At 49.1% G+C, this 10,786-nt stretch overlaps 1 protein-coding gene across 1 annotated transcript in view; it reads right to left on the bottom strand.

Moving 5' to 3' along the window:
• The window catches only part of LOC129854510 (tubulin polymerization-promoting protein family member 3-like), a 28,523-nt gene extending 20,436 nt beyond the window's left edge, over nt 1–8,087 (bottom strand). Inside the window, exon 1 of the mRNA XM_055921628.1 lies at nt 7,975–8,087. The gene's annotated coding sequence lies outside the window, so the exon portion shown is untranslated. The remainder of the gene's footprint in view (nt 1–7,974) is intronic.
• Nucleotides 8,088–10,786: the final 2,699 nt, after the last annotated feature.

Genomic DNA, 10,786 nt, shown 5'->3' with positions numbered 1-10,786 from the left:
CACATTGACTCTGTACGGGTACCCCCTGTATATAGCCTCCACATTGACTCTGTACCGGTACACCCTGTATATAGCCTCCACATTTGACTGTACCGGTACCCCCTGTATACAGCCTCCACATTGACTCTGTACCGGTACCCCCTGTATATAGCCTCCACATTGACTCTGTACCAGTACCCCCTGTATATAGCCTCCACATTGACTCAGTACTGGTACCCCCTGTATATAGCCTCCACATTGACTCTGTACCAGTACCCCCTGTATATAGCCTCCACATTGACTCTGTACCTGTACCCCCTGTATATAGCCTCCACATTGACTCTGTACCAGTACACCCTGTATATAGCCTCCACATTGACTCTCTACCTGTACCCCCTGTATATAGCCTCCACATTGACTCTGTACCTGTACCCCCTGTATATAGCCTCCACATTGACTCTGTACCGGTCCCCCCTGTATATAGCCTCCACATTGACTCTGTACCGGTACCCCCTGTATATAGCCTCCACATTGACTCTGTACCAGTACACCCTGTATATAGCCTCCACATTGACTCTGTACTGGTACCCCCTGTATATAGCCTCCAAATTGACTCTGTACCTGTACCCCCTGTATATAGCCTCCACATTGACTCTGTACCTGTACCCCCTGTATATAGCCTCCACATTGACTCTGTACCGTAACACCCTGTATATAGCCTCCACATTGACTCTGTACCGTAACACCCTGTATATAGCCTCCACATTGACTCTGTACTGGTACACCCTGTATATAGCCTCCACATTGACTCTGTTCTGGTACCCCCTGTATATAGCCTCCACATTGACTCTGTACCTGTACCCCCTGTATATAGCCTCCACATTGACTCTGTACCGGTACCCCCTGTATATAGCCTCCACATTGACTCTGTACCGGTCCCCCCTGTATATAGCCTCCACATTAACTCTGTACCGGTACCCCCTGTATATAGCCTCCATATTGACTCTGTACCGGTACCCCCTGTATATAGTCTCCACATTGACTCTGTACCTGTACCCCCTGTATATAGCCTCCACATTGACTCTGTACCGGTCCCCCCTGTATATAGCCTCCACATTGACTCTGTACCTGTACCCCCTGTATATAGCCTCCACATTGACTCTGTACCGGTACCCCCTGTATATAGCCTCCACATTGACTCTGTACCGGTCCCCCCTGTATATAGCCTCCACATTGACTCTGTACCGGTACCCCCTGTATATAGCCTCCACATTGACTCTGTACTGGTACCCCTGTATATAGCCTCCACATTGACACTGTACCTGTACCCCTTGTATATAGCCTCCCCATTGACTCAGTACTGGTACCCCCTGTATATAGCCTCCACATTGACTCTGTACCGGTACCCCCTGTATATAGCCTCCACATTGACTCTGTACCGGTACCCCCTGTATATAGCCTCCACATTGACTCTGTACCTGTACCCCCTGTATATAGCCTCCACATTGACTCTGTACCGGTACCCCCTGTATATAGCCTCCACATTGACTCTGTACCGGTCCCCCCTGTATATAGCCTCCACATTGACTCTGTACCGGTACCCCCTGTATATAGCCTCCACATTGACTCTGTACCGGTACCCCCTTTATATAGCCTCCACATTGACTCTGTACCTGTACCCCCTGTATATAGCCTCCACATTGACTCAGTACTGGTACCCCCTGTATATTGCCTCGTTATTGTTATTTTATTGTGTTATAATTTTTTCTTTTGTTTAATTAGCAAATTTTTCTGACTTACTTTTTAAAACTCTGCATTGAGGGGTTAAGTTCTCGTAAGTGAAGCATTTCACTGTGAGGTCTACTACACCTGTTGTATTCAGCATTTCACTGTGAGGTCTACTACACCTTTTGTATTCAGCATTTCACTGTGAGGTCTACACCTGTTGTATTCAGCATTTCACTGTGAGGTCTACTACACCTGTTGTATTCAGCATTTCACTGTGAGGTCTACACCTGTTGTATTCAGCATTTCACTGTGAGGTCTACTACACCTGTTGTATTCAGCATTTCACTGTGAGGTCTACTACACCTGTTGTATTCAGCATTTCACTGTGAGGTCTACACCTGTTGTATTCAGCATTTCACTGTGAGGTCTACTACACCTGTTGTATTCAGCATTTCACTGTGAGGTCTACTACACCTGTTGTATTCAGCATTTCACTGTGAGGTCTACTACACCTGTTGTATTCAGCATTTCACTGTAAGGTCTACTACACCTGTTGTATTCAGCATTTCACTGTGAGGTCTACTACACCTGTTGTATTCAGCATTTCACTGTGAGGTCTACTACACCTGTTGTATTCAGCATTTCACTGTGAGGTCTACTACACCTGTTGTATTCAGCATTTCACTGTGAGGTCTACTACACCTGTTGTATTCAGCATTTCACTGTGAGGTCTACTACACCTGTTGTATTCAGCATTTCACTGTAAGGTCTACTACACCTGTTGTATTCAGCATTTCACTGTGAGGTCTACTACACCTGTTGTATTCAGCATTTCACTGTGATGTCTACTACACCTGTTGTATTCAGCATTTCACTGTGAGGTCTACTACACCTGTTGTATTCAGCATTTCACTGTGAGGTCTACTACACCTGTTGTATTCAGCATTTCACTGTGAGGTCTCCTACACCTGTTGTATTCAGCATTTCACTGTGAGGTCTACTACACCTGTTGTATTCAGCATTTCACTGTAAGGTCTACTACACCTGTTGTATTCAGCATTTCACTGTGAGGTCTACTACACCTGTTGTATTCAGCATTTCACTGTGAGGTCTACTACACCTGTTGTATTCAGCATTTCACTGTGAGGTCTACTACACCTGTTGTATTCAGCATTTCACTGTAAGGTCTACTACACCTGTTGTATTCAGCATTTCACTGTAAGGTCTACTACACCTGTTGTATTCAGCATTTCACTGTGAGGTCTTCTACACCTGTTGTATTCAGCATTTCACTGTGAGGTCTACTACACCTGTTGTATTCAGCATTTCACTGTAAGGTCTACTACACCTGTTGTATTCAGCATTTCACTGTGAGGTCTACTACACCTGTTGTATTCAGCATTTCACTGTGAGGTCTACTACACCTGTTGTATTCAGCATTTTACTGTGAGGTCTACTACACCTGTTGTATTCAGCATTTCACTGTGAGGTCTACTACACCTGTTGTATTCAGCATTTCACTGTGAGGTCTACTACACCTGTTGTATTCAGCATTTCACTGTGAGGTCTACTACACCTGTTGTATTCAGCATTTCACTGTGAGGTCTACTACACCTGTTGTATTCAGCATTTCACTGTGAGGTCTACTACACCTGTTGTATTCAGCATTTCACTGTGAGGTCTACTACACCTGTTGTATTCAGCATTTCACTGTGAGGTCTACTACACCTGTTGTATTCAGCATTTCACTGTGAGGTCTCCTACACCTGTTGTATTCAGCATTTCACTGTGAGGTCTACTACACCTGTTGTATTCAGCATTTCACTGTAAGGTCTACTACACCTGTTGTATTCAGCATTTCACTGTGAGGTCTACTACACCTGTTGTATTCAGCATTTCACTGTGAGGTCTACTACACCTGTTGTATTCAGCATTTCACTGTGAGGTCTACTACACCTGTTGTATTCAGCATTTCACTGTGAGGTCTACTACACCTGTTGTATTCAGCATTTCACTGTGAGGTCTACTACACCTGTTGTATTCAGCATTTCACTGTAAGGTCTACTACACCTGTTGTATTCAGCATTTCACTGTAAGGTCTACTACACCTGTTGTATTCAGCATTTCACTGTGAGGTCTTCTACACCTGTTGTATTCAGCATTTCACTGTGAGGTCTACTACACCTGTTGTATTCAGCATTTCACTGTAAGGTCTACTACACCTGTTGTATTCAGCATTTCACTGTGAGGTCTACTACACCTGTTGTATTCAGCATTTCACTGTGAGGTCTACTACACCTGTTGTATTCAGCATTTTACTGTGAGGTCTACTACACCTGTTGTATTCAGCATTTCACTGTGAGGTCTACTACACCTGTTGTATTCAGCATTTCACTGTGAGGTCTACTACACCTGTTGTATTCAGCATTTCACTGTGAGGTCTACTACACCTGTTGTATTCAGCATTTTACTGTGAGGTCTACTACACCTGTTGTATTCAGCATTTCACTGTGAGGTCTACACCTGTTGTATTCAGCATTTCACTGTGAGGTCTACTACACCTGTTGTATTCAGCATTTCACTGTGAGGTCTACTACACCTGTTGTATTCAGCATTTCACTGTAAGGTCTACTACACCTGTTGTATTCAGCATTTCACTCTGAGGTCTACTACACCTGTTGTATTCAGCATTTCACTGTGAGGTCTACTACACCTGTTGTATTCAGCATTTCACTGTGAGGTCTACTACACCTGTTGTATTCAGCATTTCACTGTGAGGTCTACTACACCTGTTGTATTCAGCATTTCACTGTGAGGTCTACTACACCTGTTGTATTCAGCATTTCACTGTGAGGTCTACTACACCTGTTGTATTCAGCATTTCACTGTGAGGTCTACTACACCTGTTGTATTCAGCATTTCACTGTGAGGTCTACTACACCTGTTGTATTCAGCATTTCACTGTGAGGTCTACTACACCTGTTGTATTCAGTATTGCACTGTAAGGTCTACTACACCTGTTCTATTACTCGGCCCATGTGACTAATAACATTTGATTTGAAATCAGCAAAATATTCTGATTATAATGCAGATAATAATTGTGTTTAACTGAACATTTTATCCACAACATATTACTGGGACTGTTCTAAATAGTGTTCGCTTGACTTGAGCAAAATTGTGCAGAAGTATAATTTTCTAATCTGTTTCTAAAATGTCAACCTATTTTTCCCCTAAAACTTACAGTCGTCAAGTTCATTTCCCCTCAATTCTCGACTGAAATATTATCCCAGAGAGGAAAGAACAGTGATGTAATATTACCTGGTGTATATTATGTTAGGAGTGAGGGTAGCCGTGAGTACTACACTTGGAGAGAGGGTAGCCGTGAGTACTACACTAGAAGAGAGGGTAGCCGTGAGTACTACACTAGGAGAGAGGGTAGCCGTGAGTAATACACTAGGAGAGAGGGTAGCCGTGAGTACTACACTAGGAGAGAGGGTAGCCGTGAGTACTACACTAGGAGAGAGGGTAGCCGTGAGTACTACACTAGGAGAGAGGGTAGCCGTGAGTACTACACTAGGAGAGAGGGTAGCCGTGAGTACTACACTAGGAGAGAGGGTAGCCGTGAGTACTACACTAGGAGAGAGGGTAGCCGTGAGTACTACACTAGGAGAGAGGGTAGCCGTGAGTACTACACTAGGAGAGAGGGTAGCCGTGAGTACTACACTAGGAGAGAGGGTAGCCGTGAGTACTACACTAGGAGAGAGGGTAGCCGTGAGTACTACACTAGGAGAGAGGGTAGCCGTGAGTACTACACTAGGAGAGAGGGTAGCCGTGAGTACTACACTAGGAGAGAGGGTAGCCGTGAGTACTACACTAGGAGAGAGGGTAGCCGTGAGTACTACACTAGGAGAGAGGGTATCCGTGAGTACTACACTAGGAGAGAGGGTAGCCGTGAGTACTACACTAGGAGAGAGGGTAGCCGTGAGTACTACACTAGGAGAGAGGGTAGCCGTGAGTACTACACTAGGAGAGAGGGTAGCCGTGAGTACTACACTAGGAGAGAGGGTAGCCGTGAGTACTACACTAGGAGAGAGGGTAGCCGTGAGTACTACACTAGGTGAGAGGGTAGCCGTGAGTACTACACTAGGAGTGAGGGTATCCGTGAGTACTACACTAGGAGAGAGGGTATCCGTGAGTACTACACTAGGAGAGAGGGTAGCCGTGAGTACTACACTAGGAGAGAGGGTAGCCGTGAGTACTACACTAGGAGAGAGGGTAGCCGTGAGTACTACACTAGGAGAGAGGGTAGCCGTGAGTACTACACTAGGAGAGAGGGTAGCCGTGAGTACTACACTAGGAGAGAGGGTAGCCGTGAGTACTACACTAGGAGAGAGGGTAGCCGTGAGTACTACACTAGGAGAGAGGGTAGCCGTGAGTACTACACTAGGAGAGAGGGTAGCCGTGAGTACTACACTAGGAGAGAGGGTAGCCGTGAGTACTACACTAGGAGAGAGGGTAGCCGTGAGTACTACACTAGGAGAGAGGGTAGCCGTGAGTACTACACTAGGAGAGAGGGTAGCCGTGAGTACTACACTAGGAGAGAGGGTAGCCGTGAGTACTACACTAGGAGAGAGGGTAGCCGTGAGTACTACACTAGGAGAGAGGGTAGCCGTGAGTACTACACTAGGAGAGAGGGTAGCCGTGAGTACTACACTAGGAGAGAGGGTAGCCGTGAGTACTACACTAGGAGAGAGGGTAGCCGTGAGTACTACACTAGGAGAGAGGGTAGCCGTGAGTACTACACTAGGAGAGAGGGTAGCCGTGAGTACTACACTAGGAGAGAGGGTAGCCGTGAGTACTACACTAGGAGAGAGGGTAGCCGTGAGTACTACACTAGGAGAGAGGGTAGCCGTGAGTACTACACTAGGAGAGAGGGTAGCCGTGAGTACTACACTAGGAGAGAGGGTAGCCGTGAGTACTACACTAGGAGAGAGGGTAGCCGTGAGTACTACACACATACATATGTGTCGTTGTTATTATTCACACAGCCAAGACACAGGTATTCACTAACCATTCAGGACCCACTGTACAAACCCTAGAATCACTTAAATTACAGTTACAGGTACAAAAAACCAGCACGGTACTGTAAAACATTACAAATACAAAAATCAGCAGGCCAGAAATTAGACCAACGTTTGATATTTTAATAATATCAATTGCTTCTCTATTTGTGATGTCAATATTAAACGTGTCACAATGCCACAGGAACATAACACGGTATCGTAGCAACACAACAAGCCTCTCCCATTCGCTAAGAGTCACAGAGGAGGAAGGATTTGAACAGGAACAGCATTGTTGAGCAGTAGAAAAGAAAGACCCAGCTGTGTTGATGAGACATCGATAATGTTAGGATTGTTGTGTAGAGGCTGTGTAGCCTACAGGGATCTTACATACAGAGAGACACACACACACACACACACACACACTGACACACACACTCACAGACACTCAGAGAGAGACACACACACACACACACACACTGACACACTGACACGCACGCACGCACGCACGCACGCACGCACGCACGCACGCACACACACACACACACACACACACACACACACACACACACACACACACACACAGATGTAATCTACAGCCTACAGTACAGTTACCCACTTACCCAGCAGTAGCAGTAGTACTAGTAGTAGTAGTAGTAATAGTAGCAGTAGTAGTAGCAGTAGTAGCAGTAGCAGTAGTAGTAGTAGTAGCAGTAGTAGTAGTAGTAGTAGTGGTAGTAGTAGTAGTAGCAGTAGTAGTAATAGTAGCAGTAGTAGTAGCAGCAGTAGTAGTAGTAGTAGTAGTAGTAGCAGTAGTAGTAATAGTAGCAGTAGTAGTAGCAGCAGTAGTAGTAGTAGCAGTAGCAGAGCCCCAGATCCCCCAGATCTCCCAGAGCCCCAGATCTCCCAGAGCCCCCTGAGCCCCCAGATCTGCCAGAGCCCCAGATCTGCCAGAGCCCCAGATCCCTCAGATCTGCCAGAGCCCCCAGATCCCCAGATCCCCCAGATCTGCCAGAGCCCCCAGATCTGCCAGAGCCCCAGATCTGCCAGAGCCCCCAGAGCCCCAGATCCCCCAGAGCCCCAGATCCCCCAGATCTGCCAGATCCCTCAGAGCCCCAGATCTCCCAGATCCCTCAGAGCCCCAGATCCCCCCAGAGCCCCAGATCCCCCAGTGCTAGAAAGCAACATTAAACTGCAGCAGTCTTACCTCTTGCTAATGTCAAGTCCCTTCTGCCTCTCTCTCTGTCCTGCACTGCCTCTCCTTGCCTCACCTCAAACACCAACCCATACACTCAAATGAGCTTTAAAGGCTGCTGAGGATTTGTTATCATCTGTTTATCCCTGTCTCCATAGAGACATCCTGTTCAACATCAAGGGAGGGCAATAAAAGAGAGAGAGAGAGAAAGAGAAACTAAGGGAGGGAGAGAGAGGAAGAGGGTGTGACCACGGTCCTTTAGAGGGACTGGGGTTGGCTGAGGAGAGGCTGTGGTAGGCTGAGGAGAGGCTGGGGTAGGCTGAGGAGAGACTGGGGTAGGCTGAGGAGAGACTGTGGTTGGCTGAGGAGAGACTGCAGTAGGCTGAGGAGAGACTGGGGTAGGCTGAGGAGAGACTGGGGTAGGCTGAGAGGCTGGGGTAGGCTGAGGAGAGACTGGGGTAGGCTGAGAGGCTGGGGTAGGCTGAGGAGAGACTGGGGTTGGCTGAGGAGAGGGTGGGGTAGGCTGAGGAGAGACTGGGGTAGGCTGAGGAGAGACTGGGGTAGGCTAAGGAGAGACTGGGGTAGGCTGAGGAGAGACTGGGGTAGGCTGAGGAGAGACTGGGGTTGGCTGAGGAGAGACTGGGGTTGGCTGAGGAGAGGCTGTGGTAGGCTGAGGAGAGACTGGGGTAGACTGAGGAGAGACTGGGGTAGGCTGAGGAGAGACTGGGGTAGGCTGAGGAGAGACTGGGGTTGGCTGAGGAGAGACTGCAGTAGGCTGAGGAGAGACTGGGGTAGGCTGAGGAGAGACTGGGGTAGGCTGAGGAGAGACTGGGGTAGGCTGAGAGGCTGGGGTAGGCTGAGGAGAGACTTGGGTAGGCTGAGGAGAGACTGGTTGGCTGAGGAGAGCCTGGGGTTGGCTGAGGAGAGGGTGGGGTAGGCTGAGGAGAGACTGGGGTAGGCTGAGGAGAGACTGGGGTAGGCTGAGGAAAGACTGGGGTAGACTGAGGAGAGACTGGGGTAGGCTGAGGAGAGGCTGTGGTAGGCTGAGGAGAGACTGGGGTAGACTGAGGAGAGACTGGGGTAGACTGAGGAGAGGCTGAGGAGAGGCTTGGGTATACTGAGGGGAGGCTGGGGTAGGCTGAGGAGAGACTGGGGTAGGCTGAGAGGCTGGGGTAGGCTGAGGAGAGACTGGGGTAGGCTGAGGAGAGACTGGTTGGCTGAGGAGAGACTGGGGTTGGCTGAGGAGAGGGTGGGGTAGGCTGAGGAGAGACTGGGGTAGGCTGAGGAGAGACTGGGGTAGGCTGAGGAGAGACTGGGGTAGACTGAGGAGAGACTGGGGTAGGCTGAGGAGAGGCTGTGGTAGGCTGAGGAGAGACTGGGGTAGACTGAGGAGAGACTGGGGTAGACTGAGGAGAGGCTGAGGAGAGGCTTGGGTATACTGAGGGGAGGCTGGGGTAGGCTGAGGAGAGACTGGGGTAGGCTGAGAGGCTGGGGTAGGCTGAGGAGAGACTGGGGTAGGCTGAGGAGAGACTGGTTGGCTGAGGAGAGACTGGGGTTGGCTGAGGAGAGGGTGGGGTAGGCTGAGGAGAGACTGGGGTAGGCTGAGAAGAGACTGGGGTAGGCTGAGGAGAGACTGGGGTAGACTGAGGAGAGACTGGGGTAGGCTGAGGAGAGGCTGTGGTAGGCTGAGGAGAGACTGGGGTAGACTGAGGAGAGACTGGGGTAGACTGAGGAGAGGCTGAGGAGAGGCTTGGGTATACTGAGGGGAGGCTGGGGTAGGCTGAGGAGAGGCTAAAGTAGACTGAGGAGGGGCTGGGGTAGACTGAGGAGGCTGAGGAGAGACTGGGGTAGGCTGAGGAGAGACTGGGGTAGGCTGAGGAGAGACTGGGGTAGGCTGAGGAGAGACTGAGGTAGGCTGAGGAGAGACTGGGGTAGGCTGAGGAGAGGCTGTGGTAGGCTGAGGAGAGGCTGTGGTAGGCTGAGGAGAGACTGGGGTAGACTGAGGAGAGACTGGGGTAGACTGAGGAGAGGCTGAGGAGAGGCTTGGGTATACTGAGGGGAGGCTGGGGTAGGCTGAGGAGAGGCTGAGGTAGACTGAGGAGGGGCTGGGGTAGACTGAGGAGGCTGAGGAGAGGCTGGGGTAGGCTGAAGAGAGGCTGGGGTAGGCTGAGGAGAGACTGGGGTAGACTGAGGAGAGGCTGGGGTAGACTGAGGAGAGGCTGAGGAGAGGCTGGGGTAGACTGAGGAGAGGCTGGGGTAGGCTGAGGAGAGACTGGGGTAGACTGAGGAGAGGCTGGGGTAGGCCGAGGAGAGACTGAGGAGACACTGGGGTTGGCTGAGGAGAGACTGGGGTAGACTGATGAGAGGCCGGGGCCTGAAACATTTCTGGGTGGGGTGGATGAGGTTTGGACTGAACTGACTGAACAGTTTTGTGAGAGGTGTATCAGGTCGCTACACTTTAGGAAATCCACGAGTCCATTTGGAGTAGATTACATTGATACTGTATATGCACAGGGTAATTTGTGAGTGTGGTATTTAAGGAAATGGGATACTTCAAGTTAAGGCCATAGTACTAGCAGCAGCTGCACCTATTCCTCATCGTGTTTGCCTTCACTCACTGTATAATAGTTCACAGACTTGTTGGCCACTAGTGACTGAAACTGTCAGATTAGGGAGAGAGAGAGCAATGAGGACATAAAACACAATCATGATTGATAGAAATGACTCTGGAGCAGCACATTTCAAAGTCTGATGTTTTGATATGGCCCGATTTAATCCAAGGCATCGATATATCTTAGTTCGGCTAAGCGCCAAAGCTCATCTG

The sequence above is a fragment of the Salvelinus fontinalis genome, chromosome 4, assembly GCF_029448725.1.
Source record: "Salvelinus fontinalis isolate EN_2023a chromosome 4, ASM2944872v1, whole genome shotgun sequence".
NCBI classification, from domain to species: Eukaryota; Metazoa; Chordata; class Actinopteri; order Salmoniformes; family Salmonidae; genus Salvelinus; species Salvelinus fontinalis.
This window is presented reverse-complemented; position numbering and strand designations above follow the sequence as displayed.